Source organism: Coturnix japonica, chromosome 32 (assembly GCF_054131305.1).
Source record: "Coturnix japonica strain WE chromosome 32, WE-NBRP24, whole genome shotgun sequence".
In the NCBI taxonomy this organism is placed as follows: domain Eukaryota; kingdom Metazoa; phylum Chordata; class Aves; order Galliformes; family Phasianidae; genus Coturnix; species Coturnix japonica.
Window position 1 is genome coordinate 1655001 of NC_140694.1, and position 17712 is coordinate 1672712.

The window sequence follows — 17712 nt, forward strand, 5'->3', positions numbered from 1 at the left end:
ACCCTGTTTTTCTCTCCCATTAAAATTTATGTCAGCATTGCACATCGGAACAAAGCCCCTGAGCACTCAGCTGAAGACACCTGCGCGGTTTCCTTGCTGTAGACAAACATATATGTTTATTTTAAAGAGAAGCTCCTTAGAGACATGCCCTACTGAACCATCTAGCAATAAACACCGTACAGGGGAGAAGCAGGAAAAAGTTGGTTTTTCCTCCCCCGGCTTCCCCCCCACAAGTTTCTGGCAAGTTAATTACAAGCAGTATGACCTCATATTTCTCCTTTTAAACAAATAATAGTAATAATAATAATAATATAATATTATTATTATAAAATATTGGTTCCTTTTTAAGTTTTCATTTGCCAATATTTATGGAATGAACAAGTCAAAACTGGAAAGACTCAAATCCCCGACTGATGTTTACATCTTTCACAACCGATGCACGTTAATAGATGAGAGGCAGAAAGTGTCTCGCTCAGCCCTAGCCAAAATCTTGAGATACTTTATATGTAATCAGTAAGAGTTCATCAGTGGCTGCTTCAGGACCAAAATGACAGTTAATATACATTTCTAATATTTATCTTACCATTCTCAATTCAGTAGCATTGCTTACATATAAAATACCTCATAGTGAGGCACATGGTGAAATCAGCTTAACCCATATGTTATAAACTAGACATTATTATTAGTTAAAAACTGCCTGAAACCATTGCGTATTAATGATGGAAAAGCATTTACTCTAAGAGAATAAAGGATTATTGTGCAAACACTAGACGACTAATTACATAATGTACCTTTACAAAATTACATAATATGGGTGCAGCATGATTCTCTGTGTTCTGTTTGAAAAATAGATTGTTTAATAACCCACCAAAGCTATCTGTAAACCAAGGAAACAATAGAGCAGATGTTGACTGTTGTCTTGTGCCTCACAGACGTAATTAATCACAATGAAACACTCATGCACCCGGATAACAGAGGACAAACAAACACAAAAATGGTACTCTATGAACATAAACCTTCTCTACTGGGTGCCTGCCTTATATTAATCCTTGCCTTTTAAAACAGCGATGAAAACGGAAAAGAAAATATTTATCCCTCTTCAGACCACACCAACTACAAAGAATTCCCCTCTGTGGTAGCTCTAACTTTTTTGAGACTGATTCCCACATTGCTGACTTTCAGGGAGCCAAGAAACACTTCTTCTACTGTAGCAAAACTAAGACAGTGCAGTCACATTCCCTTTAAGCAAAAGCTACGTGAATCAAAGATTCTGAATAATCTAAATAGACTGAAAACACTGTGCCTGCTGTGTAACACAAGATCTCAAGATTCCCCTGGAAAGCTACTTTTCCTTTAACTGCAAAATACTATACCCGTAATTATTTCCAACTTTTTTTCCCCCCATGCTCTTTGTCAAACAATACTGGACAGACCAGTTGCCATAAACATAAAAGTGATTAATTTCTAGGATAGCATCCCGTCAGCACTGCTTAAACACCAGCCCATACCAGAATTTTGAGAAGGTGTTGTTTGGATTTGTTTTTAAACATTCCCCTTAATCCATATATCTATCAACTCTAAGACATTTCTTCTTTAGTAATATCAATACCGAACCACCATTTGAAAATAATCATTATGCGAATAAATACAAAACTGAGTACACATTTCTGCAGTAACTATCAGGAAACAAAGTTTTGCAATAGAAGAACTTGAAAATTAATACTCATATTCACAACAAAATAACATGGAAGCATGTATTTACTAATAAGACAAATTATCCCAATTTAAAATAAAACAAATGCTTTTGTGTTATTACATTTTTTTCCTTTGGATAACAGGTATAAAATTGCTTTGTTTACTACAAATGCATAATTTGTCTTCACATTTTACTCAGTTGTGTCTAAGAAAGAAGGCAATATAATGTGATCTGCATCTCTTTACGTTAATAAAACCATGCTAAACTCCACAGACAACACCATAAAGCATAAATACCAAATGGAAAACAAATGGAAGCATAATGCCACTGTGAAGCAAACCAATCAACCCTAAAACAGCTGAGATAGATCTCATCCAGTACTCATTCATTCATCCTTTATAGAAAAGAAATGAAAATATTCCTGAGTGAATCAGATTAAACAAACAAACAAAAAACCCTCAGCGGCTCTGGAAGACTGTAAAGCTCTAAATTCTTTTGATTTATGAAGGCAGCATCTACTGCACTGAGCAAAACAACTCAGCATGCCGGGACCCTTTTCCCTGAAATTCCTTTATTAACACAACCTGGCTCTGCCAGTGAACAAAAGCAGTGGTGCGGTGTGTATAAATCATTAATACTATGCTGTGCAATGGCTGAGTTTCCTGTGTGAGTTGGAAAGCCTTCCTGCACAACAGGGATTTTGGGCTTGGAATTGGCTGCTATGAAATGTACTTCATCATTCTTTGCGCTTGACGCTTCCCAATAGCTTTCTACTTTTCCTTTCACTTTTCTCCCCCAAGCCCAGCAACTGCAATAGAAATTTATTGAATTTCATGTCTGCAAAGAAAGGAAGAGAAGAAAGAAAGAACCAGGCCAGCCCATTTAAAAATAGGATGTGTTCAAATAAAATCTACTGCTAATGAACAAAATCTGAATGTTTCACATGTTTAATTTCCTGAGAAGGAAACAACTGAAGATGTGGTTAACCTTAAAAAAAATAATTTTAACAAATCAACTAGCACTGAAAAGGCCACAAGAACTCCCTAAAGGAAGTTATTTTCCAGCAGAACACTAGAGCAGCCAGAAAGAAGGGTGATGTCTATGCACAGGGAACTAGAGTTAACCACATCAGCGCTTGTACTTTGGGTATACCAAAAGCCTTTCCAAGAAGCAACAGGTAATTGAGTGCATGTGGGGAAAAACCTGGTGTTCTGAGTGGAGATGGAGGAGATGGCAGCAAAAGGAGGAAATAAAAAAGCAAGAAACCCAACAACATCAAAATCCATCTCCACCAAAAAGCAACCAGCTCTTGGAACTGTAATTGCAGGACTGAATTTGGAGCGGTTACTCATCTTGCCTGCAAAGCACATATGAGATTACAAAAAAAGTTGAATGTTTTCTCTAACTTTATTTGATGGAAATGAAATAGCAAGTTGTCTGTATACAACACTCTGCACTGAAATATTCCCTGTAGGGTCACTCATAGAAAAATCCAAGAGAAAAATGATAAAAATGGCCAAGAGAGCAATGCTGAAAAAAGTCTCACAGCACATGCTCCCCATCAGAAAGACATGGGGCACATTATAAAGGTAACTGCGGATACAATCAGTCCTGTGACTAGGCCAGAGCACAATTCCCTATATATCAAGCATTAGCACCACAGAGAAACAAGTTTACTGCCATCTAAATGGTCAATATTTAAGACACTGGGAACGCAGTTTTGCAAATCCAAATGTGCTAAAGTCAGAACAGGGAAACATTCCAGAATGCCATTTTGCACTTCTGCTGCTATCCAGCAGACTAAAGATTACAAGAGTAAGCCTGCAATGCATGCAGAAGTCCCCCTGCATTACACAATAATGACATTCTGAACGGAAATAAATGAAGCCCCTGCAGTGCTATTCTGTCAGCTTTTGAAAGTAAATAACTTAGCTTCTGACAAGAGAGACATTTTTTTCCTCCTCCTGCCATAGAGCATTAATTGAGCTATGCAGCCACGTAACATCCCAGAGAGGACGACTAATACATGACAAGGAAAAAAGCTTAAGAAAGAATGGGACACCCATAGAATATATGGGCTGACCGACTTCTTTTCACCCCAACATTTTTTTCCCCAGATTCTGCTTTAACAACATCATAATCTCTGGTAAACTTTAACAGTTTTTTCATTATCTTGCTCCATAATTCTTACTGAAACATTTCAAATGAGTATTTTAAATTCACACCGTCTTACGAAAGACAGCATCGTTATGAAAATTGAACATTTTATGACTTAATCTCACTCCCTGTTTTAAAGGGAAGAAACTTCCATGCCCATTGTTAATTCCTATAACTACATAATTTAAAGAACTCTTACTTGCCACTGTAGAGAAAACTGAAAAAAGAACAGGTGATCAGAAGCAAAACCAAGGCAGCAGCCTTCCACACTACATAGCAGTAATAAATGTTACTGTAATTCAATAAGCAGGTTGAGGAAATGCATATTGTAACTATAAGCATAAACACACCTCATACAAACACATGAGATACTGTTAAATTCATGTAATTATAAAGCAAAAAATATTCAGGACATTACAAGATGGGAAGACCAACAATTTTTAGAATATTTAGATACAAAAGGTCAAAAGTTAAATTTAATAATGGCCTAAGATGGAAGTGCTTGCATTCTTATTCATGAGAAACAGTTATCATGTTCAGATGCTGTTGTGAAGCAGCACAGTCTCCTTCCATATCGGGAAGAGGCAGAGGGAGAATCAGTGAACAAAAAATAATTCACTGAACGCTTTAGTTCTTACTACAGTGTCTAATTTTGATTCTGAGTGTGTTCAACACAACAAGAAAGAGCAGGATCAAAACACAGCGAGATCTCTCCACAGCTGGAGCCTGCTATAGTGCAAAAGACCAAAGGCCCAGCTACAACTAGGCAGGGCACTATAGACATTAGCTATGCTATTTTCTCTAATTAAATTCACTGGGTTGCAGCACTGATGGAGCAGGAAGGGAGGCAAGACATAACATGAGCCAATGGTGCTGCACCGGGCAACTCAGGGGGAAAGGAGCAACGCCAGCAGAATGACAGGAGTTCCTCTGGAGAGCCCCTGTACCACACATCACACTTTAGAACTGATAAATCAATCACACATACACTTTTAAAAGGCAGAAAAGCTTGAAGGATTCCTGGAGGGTGTTGACTTCTTTCCACTAGCATTATTGTAACCCTATAAAGCAAGGCCATCAATTCCAGTGCCACAAGTTACCACTTCCTGTCATTTATACCACCTACTGAAGACATCAAAACTATTTTGAACAGAATTAATATTAACACGATGGCAGCATTCATTTACCGGATCCAGAAATTTAAACATAGGAAAAGGAAACCAAAAAGCTTCATAGTATTGCATAGCTATGCATTTACCAGTTGTTATGAGACAAGCCCCATTTAGAAAACTAATACAACAACACTTGCCCAAAATGAAACACCGCCGCACTTTCTTTCCCCACCTTGGAAAATAATCACGAGACACACATTCAGCTGATAGCAACAAACAAGACCACTTACGAGCAGCTGACAGAACACACAGCCCAGTCACCGCTCCGCAGCCCGATCCAAGGAGCCCCGCTACACAGCAGGGATGACAACCAGAACTATTCACCTGCCTCTGCCACGTGGGAGCTCCTTCCCAACTGCTCTTACAGTTGTATTCAAAAGCAGCAAGCAACCTCCTCAGCCGGTGTCTTTTGTCCTCTAGTTTTTAAAGAGGTGGGTACTTAACTAAAGCACTTCCTCTGGCTGTAGTGAGGAGAGTGACCTTGTGTGACAATACCCAAACTAGCTTTTGTTCAGAATGAGAACACAGCACTTGCTCTCAGACACTTCTCATTAGCCTCTGTGAAACAAGGGAACGGCTCTTGTGAGACTGAAGATCTGAAAACATTGAGATCTCTTGGATCAGAGGAGCCTCCCCACACACATGCCAGCTTACAAGTTGGCCGGTAAAACCCAAACGATCTTATTTAATCTAATTAAGACAAACAGCACATCAAGACAATCTGACTCCTGCATTAACAGTGCTTAGAGATGCCACTGTTCCTCTCCCACCTTTCGAAGCCTGTTTCATTCAAACGCTGGCATTCCCAAAGAATGCCACAGTGCCCCCTTAGGTGCAGACACATCCACGTGAGGTTGTTCCTAGCACAGTAATACCTTTCGTTGCTGTTGTTTTAACAGACAATCATTTATCTGACAAAGTACAGATTTTTACCCTATACATATGAATAAATAAGCACGACGTTCCTCTTGGGGCAGCACACTGGTTAAATGAATCAGAAAGCCCTGAAAAGATTGCCTACCCCCAGCCCATCAGCTACTGGACAATTATTCAAGGCCCAGCTGTAAGGAAAAACAGATGGTGAGTGAGCATTAGTAATGTGGACGTCTTTTCACTCATGCAGTCATAAGCAGAGGTTGTATGTTCTCACATGAAAGGAAAAAAAAAAAACTTGCAATGGCTCCAATTTGGAAGCAAACAGATGCCTTAAATTTTTCACATACTTAAGACAGATTAACAGAATTTACAGGAGAGATCCAGTAAGCAAATAATATTAAGTGAACTAGGTGAAAAAAAGCAGCATATGCACTATACGTTCGAACAGTGACATCAGGAACCATCCGCTGCTGCATGCAACGAATGTAGCTGGTCCTTTAAAGGCTCACTAAAGTACAGCACACCAAAGATGCACGCACAGAACTGTAACTGCAATGGTGGCATTCAGCAGCTGATGTGCCCGTCTGTAAAAATGGCAAACTGTATCCAGAGATTGTTCATCCATTTTAATTCTTGCTGCAATTTTAGCACAAAGATAATCTGTTCTAATCCTTTTTCCATTATTGACACTATTGACTACATCAATTGAAAAATGCTATCAAATAAATCAACATTGAATTAAGCCATGAAGAAAGAATGTGATAAGAAGTCCTTCAGATTCCTATAAATCATCAGATCCAGAAGCATGACATGAGTAACTGAGTGGGGAATTCAGCTTTTCTCTGTAGTCGTAATGCTTAAGGCCCAAATAAAATTACACTAATTTACCATGTAAGCACTAATGGAATAACTGGGGTAGAGATGGAGACTTTGTTGGGCTTAGTTTTGTTTTCATGGTGGATTTTTTATATCATTGATATGAGAGCTGTACCGTGAACCACTTTCTTGTTAAAGACAGAAAAGGTTGATATTGAAGTTTCAGTTCAATTGTTTTCGATCTATGAACGTCCACTATGAGCAATTGCTCCATTTAAAAGGAATTACCCTTTGTACAAACCGCTTCACTATTTAAAATAAACCACATGTATCATCATTAAGCAGAAAAAAAAATTACCATTTTTAAAATAATGACAGCCACACCGCACACTGATATGGAACACTATGTGATGTTTCTAAAAACACACGTTATTGGTACTTTATCCTGAAACTACCAGCTGAATAATCCTATTCCCTGGTAAACATATGCCATGGAGAAATATAAGTTAACTCAACTACACCTCCATTAATATACCCTAAATCTCAATTTACAGGCAAAGTTTTGCTGCAAAAATTCCTTTGCGCTGGCATTTGATATAAGCTTGAGATCAGCGCAAGAATTCCTTTCGCTGGTGTGTCTCATTAAGGAGGAGATGATAAAATGGATCAATTTAGCATCTTCTAATGCTGTACAATATTATAAAATTATAGGGTACACCACAAATCTGAGCTCCTTTTCACTGCGCCTTTAAATATTGGCATTGGGTAAAATGCTAAGCCAAATGCACCTATACTTTCCCCAGTCATCCCTGCCTTTAAAATGACAAGAAAAACAACTAAATTCTATTCTCCTCCTGTTCACTGCTGCCACTGACACAGTCATTTGAGTCTGAAATAACTGAAACTCTTAAGGTTTCTGAAGTTGGGACTTTAAGATGCTTCTTAGTTATTTCAGACAATTTTAAGTAGCTTAACCAAGTCGGAAACATCCTTCAGGTTTTATTGGCTTTTTCAAATGAATATTTTATTGGCAGTTAACTCAGAATGTGAACTAGGCCTCGATACTTCATTTATTTTCAACTTCATTATCAACAGTTAAGCTTTGAATGTCTTGAGTGAACTGCACAAACCGCTCTTAAAAATAAATATCAATTCAGACATCTCTTAAAACATTATGCAGAGATGTAATCTGGAAGATATCAGGGCAAACACAGTTTTTAACACCAGACAAAGTAATAAAGCACTTCTGTGGGTAAACTGTGGAGAAGAGTTTATTTGTTTATATTAAAGAGACTGCCACAGTAGTGTTAGTTCTGCAAATAAATAATGGTCAACATTAAATAGATACCAACACATTTGTTTGTTTCCCCCCTCTCAAACGATTAATGCATGTCCCCAGAACACAGCCATCCTTGTGGCAACAGACGTATGTACAGTGAGGACTGGTGTGCCCATCTTGATTTAAGGATGTAACACCTCAGTCTTGCACAAAAGACACATCTCCTATTACAAAACTTCAATAGACCAGAACACTAACAAATTTTGCAGATCCACTCAAAAACTGAATCTATGAGAAACCCTGTTTTCTAAATAGACACTAGAGGTTAACAACAGGGAGCCCTGCTGAAATAAAGATGCCTGACTTCATTTTAACTGAGGTGCAAGCGAGCAGATGTATCTGAAGTGTAATTTGGGGAGAAAAAAAAATAAAAAAATTTGACTGAATGGGTTTCACAGAAGGTCTGTATAGCACTGCTGATGGAGCCCACAGGTAGAGGGGAATCACTGATTATGAAGTTGCTAGGGTACCAAGCTTTCAGGGTACCAGGAGTTAAGATCAATAGATAACTTCACAGCAGTGAGAAAAAACACTCACTGAAATAGTTACACGTTCACTATACAAATAAAATGTATAGTGATATTTTTGTTTCAAGCAGGAGGGGGTAAAAATAGATTGTCATGGTAAAAGTTTTTTCATGTTTTTACAAAAATATGGAACACTTTTTATCCTTACCTCTTTAAAGCGAAATCTATGTAAGATCTTACATTCAGGTAAAGTAAGCTCTAGTTCTGATGAAATACTACATCAAATACATAAAATAACTATGAAATACATTAAATAATAAATCACATCTGAGTTAAGATGATAATTATGTGACTTTCTAGGAACCCAGGAGAAGTGAATGCCATCAGCTATCAAAAGGAGCAACAAGCACAGCATTTTGATCCTGGCACAATTATCAGCAGGAGTTCAGGTGAATTTCTAAAACGTCTAATTGTGATTAGTCCAGGTTGAATGTTTCTGAATTGACAATGGGATTATGCAGACAAGAAAGCCAGTACTTTAATAAAAAAATTACTTTCAGCGTAGCAGTTAATCCACTTAAAGAGTTAAAAATTATCGTGTAGATAGAGCACTTTGTAAAAGTGCATTAGCAATCACTTCTCATCTTTCTCTCAAATGGAATGGATGGAATTGAATTCACTATTTTAGAGGAATCATTATGGTTGCACAGTTTCTTAAACCTTAAAGCAGTACCACACCAGAGACATGTTTGCATAATGATACTGCAATAGCTCACACAGGAAGATTATTACAGCACCCAACCTCATTGTTGGGTTATCTCATATCAGCTCCTTGTGTGGCCATGTTGACCTCTCACCTTCATTCACGTTTTTCCTTTCAAAAGCCACATCAAACATTCCAACAACGTTCACAATGCTGTTTGGCAAACTCAGAGGAACAATCCCAGCAAAATACAGGAGCCCATTCTGTATGCAACCAGTAAGCACGAGTCCCGCTGCACCATTAAAGCTGATCTATATCATTTCCAAAATGTATCCAGAACACAGAACATACGATTTAAAATAAATAAATAAAAATGCAAGTATTCAGTACATTACATTCTATATATCTCCTGTAAATTTTAATTGCGAACATACCCCTTTCCCACATATATGGATATATGCAATAACCTTTTATTATACACACCAAGGAGCAAGTCAGAAATGGTTTATACTGCACTACTGAAGAAAAAAAAAAAAGCTAAAAAAGGGTTCATACCCCCAAATATTTGAGTTCTGTTCTATCAGCAGTATCAGAAAGCACAGATGGCAGAAGAACAAAAGCTTTACATCAATTTCAATTAATCCTTAGGAAAGAAAGACATACCATAAAGAAATCATGTAAAGAACAAAACAAAAAAAGTCTTCAGAGCATTTGTAAATACAGAAATAAAGTTAGAGACTGCCTCACAGAACTCAACATGCATATAAACTACTGTAATGGAAGTTGGAAGGGCTCACAGGCATTTCTTGCAGTGAGAAATATATTTATTTTCCTCAAGTTTCAACAGAAAGTAACAGGAAAAAAAAAACCCACCCCAAACAAACAACAACCAGGATTCATCATTTTTGCTTGAAAACATATCTGTGCTGACTCTCCACACCTACCAGATGACTCCCTTTAACCGAGACTGCCGTTGTGGAGAAGCAGCATACAATGAGGATCCCAAACTCCTAGTTTAAATAATAATGTGGTATTATGACATCAAATAAATAGCGTGGTAACAGAGAGCTGTTAACAACTGGTAAGCAATTGGGGGGAGGGGGAGGGGTGAGAATACTTTAAAAAAAACAAAACCAAAAACCAAATTTGATATCAAATGAATTTAAAAAAGAAATATCTTATAAATCTTTAAGAAATCGGTATCCTTTTTCTGATTTCAAAACATGTTTCTGAACCCATTCTGGTACACTTGGTGACAGAAGTATTTTAATTCTGCACAGACACAGCTTTCTGTATATTATTTTAATAACTAAAATCAGCTTGATTTCAATCAGCAGCATGTTTCAACGCAGACTTAAAATTTCTGGCTTCAAAGAAGGCTTAAACAAAATTGCCATCGGGCACATTTACATTAGAAGTATAATTTATGCCTGCAAGTGAAAAAAAAAAGAGCAGTCCTTTATGGCTGAAACTCTGCTACAGTATCCACGAGAAATGCAGTCGGAGTACCGTGTTAAAAGCCTACAAACAGCATCAATAAGGACATTGCAAAAAATAATAATAAAGATATGCAGAGGCTTGAGTCTCTATTAAAACATTTTCTGATCCCTTTCCCCATTCCTAAGTGCAAGCACGACATTCACTCCACACAGTGGGAGACATTTATACAGTCGATCCACACAAAAAATAGCTTCACGATTACAAATCCCCCGAACGATGCTGACAAAGCAGGCACTATAGGAAAAGAAAGTTGAGCAAACTTACCTGCTGTAAGTACATAAAAGTCAAGGCACAGGAGAGCTGGGGACACATGCCCACGTTCGGCAGTGCCACGCAGGTTGCACCCGTAAGGGGATGCTGCATGGTGTTGCTCTGAAGTCTACGTAGAACAAGTGAGGGGGCTTGCATGCAAGTACGTTTGCCCTATCTTGTCACTACAGTTTTTTTTCCTTCTGATTATTTAAGTAAGGAAACAGTCTTTCTTCACTGCCTTTCTCTTCCCCAGCGCTAGATCCCTACATTCATTTGTCAGCTAAGGCAACTTGGTAGATTTAAACTACGGATTTTTAACAGAGAGCAAAAAAAGAAGACACAGCCTGCAGCCTATTGATGAGCAAATGGAACTTCCTCAATGACAGAGAGCTGAAGCTTGTCTCACAACAGTAGCTGCTGACTAGTAGAGAGCGAGATTGACTCGGGGAGGCTCGGTCGGCTGGTGCTGATGCTGCACAGCTTCTCATTTGTCAAATGGGTCCTAGGGCAGGGTCTTTACCACTCACCAAAATTCAAATACTGCATTTTAAAAATCCCCGGAGAGGATAGAGAAGGAGAGAAAGTGAACACGCTGCATCGCAGGCAGCCATGAGATCTGGGCAATTAATGTCACTGCCCAGCTGGGACCAGGCGCCTGTTAGGATTCCACGCGCACACAAACACACTCGCACACATTTTTTCTCCCAGGACCCACACCTGACAGAAAAAGGGCTTTCCCCTTCCAAGAACAGAAGTGAGAGGCACAAAACGGGAAAGGGAGAGAACCTTGGCTAGTCATGAGGATTCCAGCAAATATACAGGACAATCAGTAAATGAGCTCCTTTTTAAATATCCATTAATTTTATATCTACTTGTCATTTACCACCTCGTTTCCTAGAGAAACCTATGGAAGCGTTACAGAGAAGGCAAACTATCGGTGTAACCACTGCAGCAGAATCACTGGGAATGAACAAAATGCTGTGGCACGCTGTCTCTCACCGAGGGGGAGGGGAGGGCAGCAGGCGTGGATAAAGACTGTATCTTAAAACTGGTCTAAACCCCATCTCATCTACAATTACAAATTTATTTGACAGCCAGTCAGTCTATTACAAAGGACTGCCCTATCAGGCTACACGGAAAAATTACATTTGCAACTTTCAGAATTTAATGTTTACTTTTTACTTTGAGAGCAATACCTCAAATTAATATTCTGCTCTTGCAGGATGACCCCCCTGTTCACCCCCCCACCTTTATTTTATGGAGTAATAATTATTCATTAGTAGATCTAGTTAGTCTTCATGTAATAAAGTAGGATGTGACCTGCAAATCAAATAATTTATATTACAACTTGTCCTTGAAGTCCCACATTACAAAGTCTCTTTTTTTCCCTCCTAGATACAAGTCAAGTAAAACAGAAAATACAACTATGTTTAATTAGAATTGTAACAAATGAATGAAATATTAATTCTGTAGGAAAAAAAAAAAAAAAAAAGGTCAAACCTCTAAGCAAAAACCTGAAGTTTTGAAGGAGTTCTTCCTAAAAAAGGCTCCGCAGAAGCTTTTAAAATTACCTGTTACAGGAGATCTAACTCCCACAAAGCACATCTTACACCAACACTTTCAAATTAACAGCATCCAATAAATAATCCACATAACATCGCAGCCTTTCTCAAACACAGCGCGGCTGGCTCAGATTTGAAAACGACCCATAGAAACAAGTGAAAGCCCCCACTTAACTGGAAACAGACATAAAACATTGCACTGAAACTCAGGCGCTGCATTAAGAAAACAGATTTGTTCATTTTACATGTGTGCACACATACCTGCACCCACACAAGCTTCAGAGACTGATTTAGATCCACTCAGTCTTCTTCACGCAAAACCAAAGCTTTTCCAGCAGAATTAGGTATTCTCTTTCTCAAAAAGCAGTCAGTGCAACAAAAATAATATACTTAAAACTCAGCAATTAATACTGAAACAACAGATACACTAACTTAAAACACAGGGACTGTTTTAGCTTAAGAAACATCCATACTTGGCAGTTTATCACAGACTGATCTACCAGAGCAGCCCTGATATAGAACAGCACAAATTACTTTATCACACACACACACACAAAAAAAAGGAAAGCACACCACAGAGAGGAAGACAAAGCAAGAAGGAGAAATGAACTCTCTCTATGCCCTTTCTCCTTTTTTCATTCCTACTCTCTGCCTTAAGCAGTCTCCTGTTCTGACAGGAGTATGTCATGCTTTCCTTCATTCTTTTTTTTTTTTCTTTTTTTTTTTTCCCAGCACAGAAAGCCTGTTATTCTGCAAATGCCCTTAGCTGATGGAGTTTTCCCTTCAGCTCATCTTCATATGAAACACCATAAATAATACATGGTACTTTAATAAGACCATATCAGAATGTTTAATGAAAAACAAATACGTTATGTAAGGAGGCAGATAACCAACTCATTCCACATTATGTCAGAATCAAAGGAAACATGCTTCCCAGCCAGTTTGGAACCACGTAAATCTATCCAATTTCCCAAAGTGAACTTCTGGAACAGTGTGATGGTGGGGCAACGTTTCTTCTGTCTACTGCACTCTCACAGTGAAGAGGACATCCATAAAACAGATGAAACTCTTAAAAGCAGTGTGTTGAACACTTACTTCAAAGTAATCTAGCAAATGTCACTTCCCTAAGTTATTTCCCTGTTTGTATATGCTCCTCTAACAAATCCAACACGGATCAGAACCATGTTTGACCTAATAGCCAAATATATGCTAAGCACCACCACAAGCTCGCCAAAGGTACCATGACTGGCATTACACCACCTGCATTTTTAGCCCCATGCCCAGTGACAGGATCACCATCACTACCCTATAACTTTACAGAGCAGCACAAGCGTCACCAGTATCTCATCTGTACATTATCCATTCGTCATTTTTTCCTTATTCTATAAAAGGCATGATTGCCAAGTCTTCCCTACCCCTCACATCTCCCAGTTGCTTTGATGGGGCTCTGTTACAATCACACCAAATTCTGTACCTGAACTGTATTTTAGCCCTCACTGGTAGGTGAGGTATCAATAAACGACAACCACAAACCTTTTTTACCAAGTAGAAGGAGGCTACCAGTTGAAACAACCCACATCAGCCTGCTGGAATCATCAGAACCCAGAGAAAACAGCAGAGCTCACAGGTACAGTTCCTACTGCCTGCATCCAGCTAATGCTCAAAAGCTAATGGTGCTGTTGATCGATCTTGAAAACACAAACACTGTATTAAAGCAAAAAGGAGCAACAGCATTTCTCACACACCTGGAGTACAAATAGGAACACGTTAGCAAATGCACCAAAAAAGTGCACCATTTACATTCACCAACTCCATTTGTTCTCATTTGGGAGCCAACCTCCATTTCTCTGTATCTCCACTACAAAAATTAAACCTAAAATTTAACCATTAGACAAACCAGAGCAGACTGCCTCATCAGCCAAACCTCCACTACCAACAGAGAGATCTGAAGGAGGTCACCTGTGAGACCACACATCATTTGCACTCTGGTCTGCTCTCAGCAGTAGCTCATACTAACCAGTGTATGCATATAGGAATGGATACAGGATTATAAGGAGCATACGCCTCCAGACTTCAAGCATTTAAAAGAAAATATCTCAGTGGCACAGTGCATTATCCACGTGATGAATATCTTTGTATTCTCCGCTTTATAAAATGGCTGATGTGGTATAAAAATGATTCTGGCAAGTAGTTCAGAAGCTAAGAATAGTGCAGTCCTTTCTCTAAACACTCCTTTTCTAACACCGCATGAAAAATGGCCCCCACGACTTGAGAGCAGGAAAGGAAACACATGAGCTTAAAAATAAAACGCTTCATTAATATATTTTGACAAATTATTAACAACCATTAATAGCTTTGTCTTCCTTTTTCCACACGCTATTCTGCTTCCTTATGTGGTTTTCTTCTAAGAAACTATAGGGAAATATCATTGGCATTACAACTATTTTTATTTTTCGAAAAGGCTAAATCAGAGATTTCCATCTCTTCTTTTCAATTAATGGCTGACAGCTCACACTTCCAGCGTTATTATCTTGTCACAAAAAGCTCCAGTTCTATTGTAAGGTTTTTGTTCACATTACTCTCAACCAGGTCTGCACGAGGATCAAGACACTGCAGAGGCTCTCATTTACCTCAGGCAAATAAGAATAACTAATTTTCTCTTTCTGTTAAGTGCTGTGTTACGTCCACTGACTTTGCCAGTATTTCATACTCCATACCTACAACGACTATTGCACAGTTAACCTTTTCAGCACCACCTGATACTCATTTCTTTAGCATGCAGTGCAGTCTGTATGGATTATTCACAACAGAAAGCCAAGAGCCATTAGCAATGCCAACATCTGCACGTGTGGAAGGAAAAGAAATGAAGTAACAAAATAAATCAAAGGCAGTAACATGTAGCCCTTAAAGAGTTAGAGACTTCCAAACAGGAGATACACATTCCTCGTCAGCCTCCTCCTGGCCGACAGCAAAACAGGGGCAAAGAGGAGGACAGGAAAAAGGCTGGAGAGGACACAGCTCTAATACCTGAACCTGACTTAATTTAGTGCGAGTTTACACCAGCGCAGCACTTGTAGGTCCAGAGGATTTAGCCGGGTATGGCAGCGCACGCTGCAGGTCAGCAGCACAGCCCCGCTCCGCTATACCAGCACCTCCACCTAGCGGGGATGCCGCTCATACCAGCCTGCCCGGTCTGCTGCTCGCTCTAAGACAGCTCTGCTCGCCTTCTCGTGCTGCAAACGAACTCACCCAGCGGTTCGCATAGTAAATAACCGTTTTGATACTTTTTGCATCATTAAGAGGCTTGTGTCTCAAAAACAGATGTCGCTGCCAAGCCACAACTGGGCGCTGAAGGGACAGGGGAGGTTCTGAAGGACTGCACGTTACTTTGGGATCGCTGTTGCACTGCTCTCTCCCCTGTGAACGTTCATAGGCACTTTTGGGGCTACAGCTGGCATAAACACTCCATTGCCAGACAATCTGACAGTGTTCTGCAGGGCCAGAAGCTTTTGGGAAGCACCTCATCGCACCCAAAGTATCAGCAGCACCTGCACAGAGGGACTGTGTAGGCAGAGCAAGGATCACAGCAGTCCTGGCCTAAGGCGGCTTCAGGTGACATCATGCTATTACGATGTCAGGGGAGAAGAAAAAGCTTTATCTGAACTTTTCTCCATGGCACAGACTCCAAAAGCAGGGAAAGACAAACAGACGGGATCAAGAAGGTCAAGAGAAATCAGGGCAGCAAAATATTTTGAGAGTCCCACTTCATCCAGCATAAAGGTAGCTGGAACACATCACCATTCTGCATTCAGATGGACAAGATGCTCTCACTCACCATATGCTCCAGTCACAACAGAAAATAGGCTCTTCCAAACAGACATATAGTAAGGTTCCTTAAAAGACAGTAATACAACAGATCCACTTTGGTCCACGTGTCCAACTAGAATAGTTGTAATGTTGATGATTTTCACTATCTGAATGTTAGCAAGGAGACATCGGAATCATAGGTAGCATTGCCATATAATATTCTTTCCAAAATTCCAGACGAAAATACTAACAGTGCAACCCTTATTAATAAAGCAATTTTCTCAAGTCAGATTTAATGTAATATACCAACTTCAGTACTATTATTCAGAGAAAGTGTAATAGAACTTGCTACGTATCTTAAGCCCTAAGGATTTTTCCTAAGGGGAAAAAACAAGTCTACACCTTGAGCTGGAGTTATGAAGCCTACTTGGGCCTGCTGTCACTGCAGACTTGGTTAAAGATCACATAGGAAAGGGGAAGTGAACAGTAGAGACATACTGTATGCCACTCAGATTTTTTTCTGTATAAAAATTCTGTTTCCTTCATTTTATATTGACATATACATACCATGATTTCCATTTTGTTCACACTGAGTACATTTATACCAAGCTAAAATCATCACACAAATTCTCTAATAAATATTGCTTAATGGATTTGTGCATAAATATAAATACATATTTACATATATATACACAAAGTATATATACTCATATATGCATAATTGCACTGCTTTTACTCCTTCTTTAGCACCATCGCATCTAAAACTGCTGCTTTTGCACATCAGGAAAAAAAATTAACATGGAGCGAGGAATAAGTGGCAGAAGCCTGTGAATTGTGAGCTTGTTTTCATACTGTGGTAATGAAAAGAGGAAGAAATATCAAACGTGACTATAAGTATACATAGCAGGGCAACGTAAACACATCTTGTTTAATAGTTCTTCATGAGATTATTAGTCTCTTAAAAACATTAACTGAATGTTTTATCTCAGAAGGAGAATAAATGATGGATTAATTATGCTATTTTGTAAAGGTGGTATCGTTTCTTGCTAGGAATTAAATTAACTGGACATCAGCGCAGTTTCCTTCTACAATGAAATCACTTCTTTATTATTCTGTCTACAACTGGGTACCTCTCATACATTCTGCCTGAATCTAAATCCACCAGACTTAGTCCACAATTCGGGAGCTCATTTTCATGTACAACAGCTAAATATTAACATGCTCATGTATCAAACCAACAAATCCTCCATTAACTACAGCTGAGTCTTTAAGACTTGATTACCACGTGCTACCACTTACAGCCTACCCACCGCTCACAAGTATGCGATCCCTCCACTGCAAAATTTAACACCTCCACAGCTCCTT

At 38.9% G+C, this 17712-nt stretch overlaps 1 protein-coding gene across 14 annotated transcripts in view; it reads right to left on the reverse strand.

The window, feature by feature from the left end:
- The window catches only part of LOC146755445 (rho GTPase-activating protein 32-like), a 329502-nt gene that overhangs the window by 70978 nt on the left and 240812 nt on the right, over positions 1–17712 (reverse strand). For 3 of the 14 annotated variants that reach the window (XM_085525583.1, XM_085525580.1, XM_085525574.1), the window contains exon 1: positions 10991–11761. The exons of 10 other annotated variants lie outside the window; for them this stretch is intronic. The gene's annotated coding sequence lies outside the window, so the exon portion shown is untranslated. Of the gene's footprint in view, positions 1–10170; positions 10237–10990; positions 11762–17712 lie in introns of those variants that run through there. One more of the 14 variants, XM_085525576.1, reaches the window with a different exon arrangement.